Below are 13,642 nucleotides of genomic sequence, written 5' to 3'. Positions count from 1 at the left end.
AACTGACAAAACTGTCATTGAGACAGGTTAACATGACCATGATATGCAATTAGATACAGCATTTGAACATTTAGAGCAGATAACAAAAATCATTCCATCAGAGACATGAACAAGGGGAAAATATTTCAACAAGAAGAAACCAAACATCAACATCAATACTCAAGCAAGTTCAATGAGTAAGACAAATAGACACTAAACCCATTTCAGAAAAGATTCTCAGATTCAATAATAGGCAAAAATCAGAACAATGAAAAACACATTGTGACTGCTCAGCATGAAAACAGGTGAGAACAATATTAAACACGACACTCCATACCCATTACACAAAGAGATAAGCATAACGAATACAATACCAGTCCAAACAGTAACAGAAATATGCAGGAAAAAGAAAATGAGATTGAGAAAGCAAAACCCATACCTTTTCTTGATGATTTGGATAAGAAATGAAGCACCAATGAGGTTCGAAAAATGGATTCACGAAGTGTTTGGAAGGAAAAACAGTTTAAAGAGAAGATGAACAGTTACAAAAGTTCGAGGGAAAACTGAAAGAGGTTTAAAAACTGCTCCTGTATCTGCCAAACACGTGATTTTCGCGACTTGATTAAGTCGCCACACAGTCGCCAGCTCAAGCCGCCAAAGCACTCAAGAACAAAATTTTGAAAAATTTTTCTAAGTGTTTTTCGCGACTGGAAGGTCTACCCGCGAGTGAGTCGCAAGCTGAGCCGCGAAAATCTCTGAGTGAACCTCGCGACTGGACCTTCCACTCGCGAACAAGTCGCCAAAAATGACCAGCGAAGATGCGACTGAGGCTCGCGACTTGACATACCCGCGACTGAGCCGCCAAAATAGGGCAAAACTGTATTTTTGAAATTTTCAGATTTTTCAAACAGAATACTTTCCAAAAACACCTAAAACACTCAAAAATCTTTTTGTGCTTGAATTAACGAAGATTGAGCATGTGAAAACATATTTCATCAAGTACAATCACACAAATGAATATGGCATTTATTGAACATAAACTTGTGTGTTGTGTGTGGATATCAACAATGAGATAGTCCTTCGTCTAGTGTGAAGCTTCAATGATCAATTCAACCAAGGCATACACAATTAGCACTAGATTATGTGACCAATCTCAATTATAGAAATATGAATATATGACCTCCCACACATCTTGATAACATAACTTGGAGCTTTACATTTGACTCCACTTTCAATCATAACATTTGATCTTTTTGATCTTTTTGAGGCAATCATCTCTCATTGTGAAAGTGATATATGACATTTCTCTTTGAAGAACAGGCCTTTGGCCTTTTTGAATGAACATTCGCTTTTAATATAAGGTCGCTTACCCTTTTTCCTAGTAAAATACTAGAATGTGCGACAGGCTTTTGCAGCTCAATATCTCTTTTCATTTGGAGATTTACATTTGGTGAGCTCTTTTTAGCAAAACAAAAATAAAAAGTGGGAAGATATATAGACACAAATCTATGCATGTCTCAAGATCAACATAACCATTCACGAATCATTCATGACAAGTTTGAAGATCTATTTACAACAATCACATAGATTTCAAGATTTTTCCCACAGTGATATAAGTGCATGAAAACAAGCAATGCTCGAAAATGCACAAAGCCATTAGCACAAAGGTACAAGCCAAAACAAGTTTTAAGACAAAACTCAACAAAGTCAATCAAGCTTTTTGATTTTCTAATTTTTATGTGATTTTTGGATTTTTGACACAAGAAACAAAAAGATTGATAAAACAAAAAAAATATTCACAAGAAGACAAGCAAACAACCAATATCAAAAACAGCAAGCTTATCAAACAAACATAGTCACAAAGCATAGGAAGTATTAATGCATGGACATGTTGTAATGCTTATGCATGAGTACCCTTTTTCACCCACACGTCACTTGCGTTTGGGGTGATTTCCTTAGAGGATTGGGTACGGGAGTTAGGGCTTTCAAACCTTCGTGAGAAGCTTTCCAAGCAGTTGGTGAATGCACCAATCATCTTCATCACGTTCATCATTCCTGGATCTCCATTTTGATCTCTAGATTGATCACCTGCCCAAATTCTCCTTTCATTTCTGGGTCCTCCTGACCTTTGAGGAGTTGCGTTGTTCTTTGCTCTCAGCTTTTGGCAATTTGGTCGAGTATGCCCTTGAAGTCCGAAATAATGGCACACATAAGTTCCTCTAGGACCTCTTTGTGGTCGTGGACGTGACTTGGCACGAGATTCAGACCTGCCCACAGACTGATTACGGGGATTCAGCATCCGTTGGTCCACCACATTCTTCTTCTCCTCCATCTCGAGCTTCTCACCAGTAAGGTCAGCTACAACTGGATCTTTGGCCTTTACAAACTTCACTTCTTTAGTGACATTTCCAGATGAACTACTTCCTCTAGTATATCCCAATCCGGATTTGTCTGAAAAGCTCTTTTGAGATGAGATAACATCATCTAGCTTCTTGGTGGTGACCCTCTCTATTTTAACATTCGCTTGCACAACCTCATTCTCAAGAAATCTCACTTTTGTGTAAGCTTCGGACAACTCACCATTCAGTGTTTCTATCTCACATTTGGCCTCCCTATATCGAATTAGGAGACTTTTGTAGTCCTCCTCAGCCTTCTTCATTTTTCTCACAGCAGCCTTGGCCACCCTTGTGTACTCACCCGATTTCTCCAAGAGTGAGTTATAATTCTCTTGAAGATTTGCTGTGCTTTCTTCTTCTTCAGCTTCTGATTCTTCAACAATTCCTAGTGATTCATCATCACTATGTTCTCCAAGATCTCGTACAAGCAGATTCAACTCATCCGAAGACTCAACATGAGCAATAGTCATGAAAGCTGAATAGTTCCCTTCTCCATCACAGCTCTCTTCAGATTCTGAGTCAGACGAATCTGAGTCACTCAAGGTCGTGGCATACACCTTGCCTTTCGATTTCAAATAATTCGGACATTCCTTCTTAAAGTGTCCATGCCCGTTACATTCAAAATAAGTGACACCTTGTGTGGGTTGGGATTCTTTTCCATCTTTCTTTTTGAAATCCCTCTTCTCCCTTCCAGAACTTTGGAATTTTCTTTTATCATCAAATTTGCCATTATTTTTGAATTTCAAAAACTTTCTGAAATTTTTGACAAGATAGGCTACATCTTTGTCAACCACATCTTCTTCCGATGAGTCTTGATCTTCCACCTTCTCATTAATGGTCTTTAGAGCAAGGGATTTACTCTTCCGTTGATTGGGCAGCGACATCTCATAAGTCTGCAGAGAACCAACCAGCTCCTGTACCTTGATGTCGTCAAGATCCTTGCTCTCTTCAATGGCTGTCACTTTAGCACGAAAACTTTCCGGCAATGATCGAAGGATCTTCCTTACAATCTTTGAGTCCTCCGTTTTCTCCCCCAAGTTAAACTTACTGACAACCACCTCATTTAGCTTCCCATAGAAAGAGTCAAAAGACTCATCCTCACTCATTTTAAGCTCCTCAAACCGAGTGGTCAGCATTTGTAACTTGGTGTCTTTCACTTTCTTCATGCCTTCATAAGTTGTTTCCAGAATTTCCCATGCATCTTTGGCAATGGTAATGTGAGAAATCCTGTGAAATTCATCTGGAGACACACCACAGAAAATAGCATTGAGTGCTTTACTGTTAGCATTAGATGCAGCAAGTGCTGCCTTATCCCATGTGGATTTGGCTGCCTCAGGTTTGGTCCAACCAATCTCAACAGCATCCCAAACGGATTCATCAATAGAACACAGAAAAGCTCTCATTCGAACCTTCCAAAAAGCATAATTACTACCATCAAAATATGGAGGTGCATTTAAGGATTGAGACCTATCCATCTCAAAAGGGAGTCAAGGATCACACAATGGTAATGAAACCAACAGCAGTGTACCCGCTCTGATACCAATTGAAAGTTCAAAAACGTGTACAGCACACCTTTGAACGTTTAGACCCCCAAAAATACAACTTAACCAACTCAAGCAATATGTCAAACAACTAGTGTGCGGAAACTTAACACATGCTATAATATGAAATTGGTTAAGCAACTATCTAAGCCATAACAAAATAAAACCACAACAGATAAAATAAAGGCAAAGATAGAGAGGAAGGAAGATGCAAACACAAAGACAACACGCGATGTGTTATCGAAGAGGAAACCGAAGACCTCGGCGAAAAACCTCTCCGCCGCCCTCCAAGCGGTAATCAATCCACTAGAAAATACAATTGGGATACAAGGACAGCAATAGACCCTCCAAGCCTAATCTACCCAGTGCACCTAAGCCCTCCAAGCTTCTTGCTCCAACGAGGTTGCGCCGAACCTTTTTCTTTTCTAGCTTCCCGGATTCCGCTACTAGACCGTAGCATCAACCAATGAAGATTGGCTCCTTCCTAACTGCTTCCCAGAACTCCAAACAACTGTCTCACAGAGATGATAATGGTGAAAACCAGGTTTGGTATAATGCCTCTCAAGGATTTGACAATGGAGAGGAAGAGAGTAAGGGAATTTGAAGAGACTCTAAGGTATAGATTGTGGGTGAAGCAATCTGGTTTTTCTTTAGGGTTTCTCTCTCAAAATTCTCTCTGGAAGCTCTCTTTCAATCGTGGGTTAAAGGGGTATTTATACTGGAGTGGGAGAGGAATGTGAAACGTCAGGTTTTGGCAAAACAGGGGTGGCTCGCGGCTTGACCTCGCGGCTTGACCAAGTCGCGAGATCCAGTCGCGAGTTAATCGTATGGCCAGTTGTTCTGTTTTGTCCTGTAGTGCTCCAGCTAGCATGACTGTTCATCTTCCAGCATGCTTGGCACGTGTGCAGCTTCTGGCGGCTTGCAGCCGCGAGTCCACCCGCGAGTCCCAGCCGCGAGTCTCTGTTTTCTTGCACACTCTTGAGCAAACTTCACTCTATCTCACTCACTACCCTTACAACAAACCCACCTAAATACAGGGTTACTAAATGCTGAATTACAAGCAAATTTGGCACGGAATAAAGCCAATTAGATGGTTGAATAAATTCAACCTTACGATTTCTCTTTTTTATTTATATTTTTTATGTTTTGAGAGGAGAGAAACATAAAATGAGTGTAGAAATACATATTTATTCTTGTTTTTAACAAATATGGGTTACAAAAGACTAACTGAGGTAAACTCAGGTGGCTATAATGTAATTTGCCCTAAAATCTTTAAAGGAAAATACCTAATTGAATCATGAATCTCAAATTAGGAAAATATTCTTATGCCTTGGTAGGATTGTTGATCTGCTTTATGACAATAATAAAGTTTTAGAAACAATAAAAACATAATAATAATAATAATAACTGCAGGGGAAAATTGTCTCTCTTTTTCCCCCTTCTTCATGGATCAAAGTTTTTGTTGCAACCTAAATTCATAAAGGAAAATGTTAAAGATATTACGAATTTTACTACTTAACTTTTTATATATTGATATGATAGTAAATGTGATTGGTGGTTTCCAACAATATTATAAATGAATATTAGAAATCTTGATAAAAAGAAATTAATGTTTGAGTTATATTTTTGTGATTGATGACACAATAGTTTGTAAAAGTTATATGGTAAAATTTGTAATATTTCTAAGGTTATATTTTGGAAAGTAAGTTTGTAAAACAACACTATATCAAAAGGAATTTAAAAAAGGGTTAAAGTATTATTTTTATACCTAAAAGTTGCATGAATTTCAATATTCATTCCAAACCCTTAAAAAACGTTCCTTTGCTTCTCTAAATTGTTAATAAGGTTAGACCTTCTAGTCTTAAAACTTTAAAAAAATAATCTTATTTCATTCCTAAACTGTTGAATGAAAAATCTTTTTTTGTTCTTATATTTTTGCCCTCAAGCTAGTGAAAAAAATCTAATCTAATACTATATATAATAGCAGAAGCCTTTAAGGAGGTGCTGCACGTTAGGAAAAATGGCTATCTAAAATTCTGACACGTATAAGTTAAGAAGCAATAAATTATGTTGTTTGGTAATACTGCACACCTTTTAAAAGACTCTTATTATAAATAACAAAAAAATAACCGGTTAAAATTAAAGTATACGAAAATAGAAATGAGAAAACATTAGGTCCGGAGCTGGTGTAAAACCAGTGTTTTATGCCAGCCAATTAGACCACGCCACGTCAGAAAAAAAAAAAAAAAGCTCCCAGCAATAATCTCTCTCCAAACAACCAAAACCTCTCACGCCAGAAAACAGAAAAACCCCAAAAGCTCTCACACCATTCCTCTACTTCCTTCACGCCGAACCTCCACCACCGCCATAGCCTGATCGTCGGAGCCTGAGCTTAAAGAAACAATAGCCCTGAAAAATAAACAACCTACTCGCACGCTCACAACTTCCTTCACAGCTTCCTTCACGCTCACAAAAAAATTCCTTCACGCCGAACCTCCACCACCGCCACACAGATCGCCGATTCATGCCATTTGCTCTGCTTCCTCTCTTCCTTCACGTTGAACCTCCACCACCACCACACAATCGCCGGTTCACGCCATTCCTCTGCTTCCTCTCTTCCTTCACACCGAACCTCCACCACCGCCACACAGATCGCCAAAGCAAAACGATTTCAAAGAAGAAGAGTTTGCCAAAGCTTGGAAACAAACCAGAGCCGCCGTGAGCCACAATCCAAAGGTTTGTTTTTCATGATTTTCCCTTTTCCCCAATTTGGATTTCAAATTGGGTGTTCGGATTTTTTGTTTGCTTCATCGAAAAGTTTCAAATTTTGAGCATTTCCTTTTTGATGAGAATGGAGGGTGAGTGTTTGTTCATATCTTGTATTGTTCTAATGAAAGGTGTTGTGTTGGGTTTTGATATGATCTGGGGTTTGTTTGGTTTTTGAATTAGGGATGCTTGATTGATTTGATTAAGTTAGATTGACTATTAGATAAATTGGCTTTAGATGTACAATGTGATGGGATTGAGTTTGGAAATGATAATTGAATACTGAAATGGAACTTGCTGTGAAGAATTTGACAATTGTGTTGAAAGTTTCAAAATTTGTTTTACTTTTTCACAAGTTGGTTTTTGCTGGGTTGCTATAGCTGTATTATGCTTATAAGATTGATATTGTGTTTTTTCTAATTTCTTTTGTTTTGGTTTGAACTGGGTAAATTTTGGTTTTTGAAGCTTATATTGGGTTGCTGGAGTTTTTTTTTTTTTTTTTTTTTTATTTTTATATGTATATGCATATGTGTATGTGGGTTTTATGAAGGTGCTAATTCATTTACTGGAATAAATTCATGCTAATTCATTTACATGGAATTCTTATTTTTCACTTTTTTCTCATGGGGCTGAATATCATTGGATTGTAATCAATGCAATTAGCCAATACTCACTTCTTAGATTTTCTATTTTCCGTTTTTTGGTCTATCCCAAAATGTTCCCCCCCTTGAATAGTCGTATATATTTTATCTTCAGTTTATATTTCAGTCCTCCATCCAACACATGAATGAATTTATATGATTCAGTGCAAATTAGTGAAACAAATTTGTTTCAATTCTCCTAGAAGTATATGGAAATTTTTTCCTCTATCTTTGCTGACATTGCAGAAAACGATCTCCCATAATTGATTTCTTTTCTTGGATGGTAATCAATGGATGTTCACTTTGTCCGTTTAGATTGTTTTCTATTTTCATGTGGTCTAACACCTTATTTTCCCATGTTAAATAATTTAGATAATTTAGCCGTTTTACCAGTATTTTTAACACCAAAAACAAAACCAGTATACCTCAACCTTATGTTTCTTGCTGCCTAAAATAACGGACTAAACCAGTTAATTTCAGGAGTTTCGGGTAGTTTCTGATACACCAGCGACAGTAGCATTTCAGAGCCATACACAACAAAAGAATGTTACTTATTGTATGATAGGATTGCTGAATCTTCTTTCTTATTTGGCTACCATACAGGGTTGGTGCTCTTTCTTGAACTCAGCCTTTTCTTCCTTTTCTTTTCTCTTTTTGAGTGTTATTCACGTGTGAAGCAACTAACTGAAATTTCTACTTTTGCCCTTTTTTGTTTGGTACCCGATCAATTCAGAGTAGTTAATGAACCACTTGAAAGCATTTCTGTAGATTTTGGTTTCAGTGGGAATACTTTGGGTTAAGGTGACATTGAGTTGATATTTTTCCTTAATCGCTCTAATGTGATGTCTGATTTCTGCATCTAGCTCCCTTATCTAAAAGGTTGTCATTTATTTTAATGAAGGTCTAGTTGTGAGTACATGTCTGGGTGGTGCCCTTGTTGGAGCGCTACTTAGTGGTTGGATTGCTAATGGGGTTGCTCGACGTAGAGCTTTTCAGCTGTGTGCTTTGCCTATGATTGTTGGTGCTTCTATGAGGTATGCTTGCACCATAAATATCATTGCACTTGAGTGCTTACTAGGTCTTTGTGTTGCAATTGGTTTGGTCTCTTTTATTTTATATACTCTTCAGTTAGATCTAATTTTAGTTTATAATAGACTAATAGTTGTCTCAGATTCCTGGTATTTTCTGATATTGTAAGGGTAAAGTTATTTTCTAAAATAAAGGGGCTTATTGTTACATAGAAAAATTTTGCTTCTTACAGGTGCCTTTGACAAGTTTACTTACTGTGGTTATTGAATTCTCCGTTGTCAACTTTAGCCTCTGGGACACAGTTAGTATCATTTATTTGACAGCTATTAAAATATTTTTAGTTTCAAATATAATTTACTCCTACTTGTAATGTCAATTTTCTCTCTATATGTACCAAAGTGCAAATAAGGATGTACTTGGAGCTATTTTATGTAATAAAGTTTATTGAGTGGAGCTATTTGTACCAATGTACTTGGAGCTATTTGATAGCTGTTTTATGTAATAGAACAAGTTTGTCAAATTAGGCAAGTTTAGTATTGTAATAGCACAAATTTGGCAAGTTTGCCAAATTGGGCAAGTTTAGTATTGTAATAGCACAAATTTTAAATTTATTCTTAATTGTTGCTTACGAATTTTTCTTTTTCTTTTGTTTTTTATAGGTCATATTGAAATATTAAATTACTTGAATTGAAAATATGAGTACGAACAGCAAAGAACCTGAAACAATGTCACTTTGTGATATGGTGGATGACTTAGTACATGATGAGTCAGAAATAAACGAAGATCAAAATAATGTAGACTTGTCATTGGATGATTCAAATCATCCTTTTGCATGCAATAGGCATTCAGAACCACATCTTGATATGGTATTTGAAAACTTAGAGGCTGCTCATGCATATTATAATGCATATGCAAGGTGAAAGGGTTTTTGTATACGAGTAAATCATATTCGAAAGAATAAAGCTAAAATATGGGTTGGAATTGAATATGTTTGTTCGAAGGAAGGATTCTGTCGCCAATGTAACGAAGACAATGAAAAAACAGGTCCAGAGCGTGCAGAAACAAGAGTGGGATGCAAAGCAATGATATGTTTAAAGAAAGTTGATGATACATGGATTGTATGTAAGTTTGTGGAGGGTCATAATCATGAGCTTCTTACTCTTAAGAGTACAAGTTTGCTTCATGGGCATAGAGTGATAACAAGTGCCCAAAAAAATCTTATAAATACACTCAATGAGTCAGGTATAGCCCCAAGCAAGATAATGTCTGTGTTAAGTAAAAAATCTAGTGGTGATTATAATGTTGGATGTATTCCAGTTGATATTCAAAATTATTTAGGTAGTAAAAGAAGAAAGTTGCTTCTAGATGGAGATGATTAAGGAATGTACAAATATTTTATTGAGAGTCAATGTAAAAGTCCAGGTTTTGTTTATGCAATTGAAGTTGATGAATATGGGTGCACGGGTAATTGTTTTTGGGCAAATGCTAGGTCAAGAATGGCATACCAATATTTTGGAGATGTCGTTACCTTTGACGCTACATACCAAACAAATCGTTATAAGATGCCTTTTGTTCCTTTCATAGGGGTTAACTACCATCATCAATCTGTGATGTTTGGATGTGCTTTGCTTGTCAGTGAAACAACTAAATCTTATACATGGTTGTTGAAGACTTGGCTTAATGCAATGCCTGGAAATCCTCCTTCTACAATTATAACAGACGATGATAAGGCTATGGCTAAGGCAATTGCAGATGTATTGCCAAATGCAACTCATAGATTGTGTATGTGGAATCTTTTATAGAAAGTTCCAGAACAGTTGTCTCATGTATATAATAAATATTCACATTTTCAGGAAGAATTTAACCATTGCATCCATGATACAATCACTATTGAAGAGTTTGAGTTAGAATGGAGTAAGATTATGGAGAAATACGGATTAGGGGATAATGATTGGTTGGGAAATCTTTATATGCAGCGTGAAAGATGGGTTCCAGCTTACTTACGAAGCTCATTTTGTGCCGGGATGTCTACAACTCAAAGGAGTGAAAGCATGAATAAATTTTTTAAAGATTATGTTCGATCGAGTACAACGATAAGTGATTTTATATATCAAAATGAGCTAGCTTTGAATGCACGTTATCTTAAAGAAAAAGAACAAGATGTAAAGACAAAAAATTCAGTGCCAATTTTGAAAACATGTTATAAGCTGGAAGCAGAGGCAGCAAAAGTTATTTGTAGTAAAAAATACAAGGCATCCAAATATCATGAAGGAGTGAAGAAGATATACAAGGTGGTAGCTCATGGGAGAGAAAGTCCATTTTATGAAGTATCTCTTGATATTGTTGAGACAAAAGCTATTTGTACATGCCATATGTTTGAGTTTGTTGGTATTATCTGTAGGCATATCCTAGCTGTTTTGTGAAGAAATCTCTTGTGCACTTTCTTCCATCACATTATATTTTAAAAAGATGGACAATTAATGCCAAGAAGCACATTGTACATGACATATCTAGTGATGTAGTACAGGTGGAGTCTCAAGTTTTTTCTACCATGATGAGAAATAGTTTGATGCTTCAATTTTTGGAAGTTGCAGAGGTAGGGTCACCAATCAGAGAAGCAATACAAGTATCTTGGACAAACTTTACGAAAAGTTCATGAGGAGCTTCTAGCCATGCAAGATGTTCATGATGTTGATGATTTAGAAAGTCCTGATAATACTACATTAAACAATCAAATATTATCAAATCTTCCAATTACTTTGCAAGACCCTCCACATGTTCCATCAAAGGAAAGGCCTAAAGCTTTGAGACAAAAGCATCCAAAAGAAAAACAATTGATGAAGAAGAGAAAATGTAGCATTTGCAAAGAAAAGGGCCATGTGAGAACCAATTGTCCAACACATAAACATTCCAGGTAATTACATGACCTTGTTGAGTTGTAGTATTAATTTAGTATTTAAATTTTTGGTTTATAAAATTACTTTTTGTAGTGATATTGCAAATACAAGCTTGACACCACATTGGGAGTTAGTGCATCAACAACAAAGTCAAACTGAGGTTATTTAATTACAATATATTCAATTTCAAAGTAGAAATGTTGAGGATTTGAGCTCTGATTCGTTCTGTGGCTTTTCTTTGCCATTATTTTTATTATGTATATACATGTCAGTAACATCACTTATTTTTTTTTTTTAAATGTGATTTTTTTATAAAGCTAATTCAAATGCCTGTCGATTTCTTGGTTTTATTAAAATTAGAAATGGTGAGGATGTGGACTTTAATTTGTTCTGTGGCTTTTAACCTTTTCATCTTTGTCGCCTTGTTACAATTTTTTATTTTTTTGGGTTTATTAGTCATACTAGTAGAGTAATAAATCAAACTGATTCAATAAGATAACAATATCTTTCGTAAGATTGAATCAGTGGGTACTGGCCAGCCGGCCGGTTAGTCAACAAATTGCCCCAGTTAGCACTCTTATTGTTATTTATATCTGCCTTTACATTCAATCCCAAAGTACTCATCCTAATGTGCATGCCTTCAAAAACAGAAAGTTAAAACTAAATTGTAACCATTCATACTTGCAAAACACAAAAGTTAAAACTTATATGCTCACTGTTTCTATGTCAGAACTCAGAGTACAGCCTAGCTCATGTTCACCTATGGACCATTTGTGCACTATAACAACCTATTAAATGTTTGTTAAAATTACTTTTTGTGATTGGTGATTTAATGGTAATACATTTTTGTAAGTGTTATGTTGTAAATTTATAGTATTCTTTGCTGATATTTTCAAAAATAAACCTTTACTTTTTTAAATTAGGAGTCTTCGATGGCAAGGTTGAACCCGTTAGTCATAGCAAATACATTGTGCTCCACAAGTTTTGTACAGGTATATGATGTATTTGATTTTTTTACTTAGTATAAATTGTTCTGTAATAGATGTTTTTGTTATTTATTCATTTTTTTAGTTGTCAATCATCTTTAGGACTCTTTGTCAACTGTGACATATCCTTCTACATCATCATCTACTATGCATATATATCCCAACCAGTCATCATTTACGGTATGACCACTTAGCGTTTAATTAGAATATATTGAATTTTTTTTAACTGTGTTCATTCTAATTTTATTTTTTCTATTTTCTTGTACATTCTTTTATGTAGGATCCATTACAACAATTCCAAGAAAGTTGATGTACAAACAAGTTTTGTGTCCAAGAGAATGGATTGGGAAGCAAATATTTTTTGGTTATATAATGTTTAAATTGTGGGGATAGACATAGAACCATCTTCTTTTTTGTATTTCTAACAAAGGGTCATCTTTTTTGTAAATTGAACTATGACAAGTTTTATTCTAGATGAATGTATTCTCAATTAGAAATTTTCCAAAAGAATTGTGACAAATTTTATATCAAGATGTATGGTCAATCATATGATCTTTTATAAATTGAATTGTGACAAGTTTTATTTCAGGTGAATGTATTCTCAATTAGAAACTTTTATAATAAAAAATTCTAACAGGTGTTATTTCAGGTGAACTGTAATAGAAAAAATTGTAACAAGTTTTATTTCAGGTGAATGTATTCTTAATTAGAAACTCTTATAGAAAAAATTGTGACAGATTTTTTTTTCCAGGTGAATGTATTCTCAATTAGAAACTTTTATAGAAAAAATTGTGACAGGTTTTATTTCAGGTGAATGTATTCTCTATGTTTGGAAGTTCAGACACGGGAAACATAAACATTTTCTCATCTTTCCAATGTTTGACAAAGTTATAACTTGATTCACTGTGCTGTACATATATAAGCACCAAAGAAGAAATAACTACAAAAATGAGAAGTATGAACAATATATAATTGTAACTTGATGTATTCACTTGTATAGACTCCACCACAGATATTGTGGAAAGCAAAGTTGTGAGTACAAATTTCAGATGGGATCAATGCTCCATCTTCAATGACAAATCATTACTTTTTGATTTTCTAGTTAATTCTTTGATGCCTACTAACCCCTACCCTACAAGCCCCAAAGAAAAAAAAAAACAAATAGGCAGCCATTCTCCTTCCTAACACTCCAAAAACAATCCTGAGGATTAAAACTATGCCTCTTTTTCGACTGCCTTCCGATAATGCCAGATTCAAACAAAGGAAAGAAGAGGAAAAATGCACTTGAGCAGATCCTTAAAGATGATGTAAGACTTTGGCTTCTTCTCCCATGCTTTGCTTGTTTCTTGGTCTTATAGTGGCTCAGTTACATCCTTTCCAATATTCCCCATTTCTTGCTTCACCACC

The 13,642-nt window shown here is 35.5% G+C and overlaps 1 long non-coding RNA gene across 1 annotated transcript; it reads left to right on the top strand.

The window, feature by feature from the left end:
* Positions 1–8,237: 8,237 nt before the first annotated feature.
* On the top strand, positions 8,238–12,803 carry LOC126707058 (uncharacterized). Its single transcript, XR_007648799.1, has 2 exons — positions 8,238–8,657; positions 12,516–12,803. It is a non-coding gene; the product is annotated as an uncharacterized LOC126707058 (long non-coding RNA).
* The last annotated feature ends 839 nt before the right edge of the window (positions 12,804–13,642 follow it).

This window comes from Quercus robur, chromosome 2, assembly GCF_932294415.1.
Source record: "Quercus robur chromosome 2, dhQueRobu3.1, whole genome shotgun sequence".
NCBI lineage: Eukaryota > Viridiplantae > Streptophyta > Magnoliopsida > Fagales > Fagaceae > Quercus > Quercus robur.
Note: the sequence above shows the minus strand (reverse complement) of the source record. Positions and strands in the feature narration are given on the sequence as shown.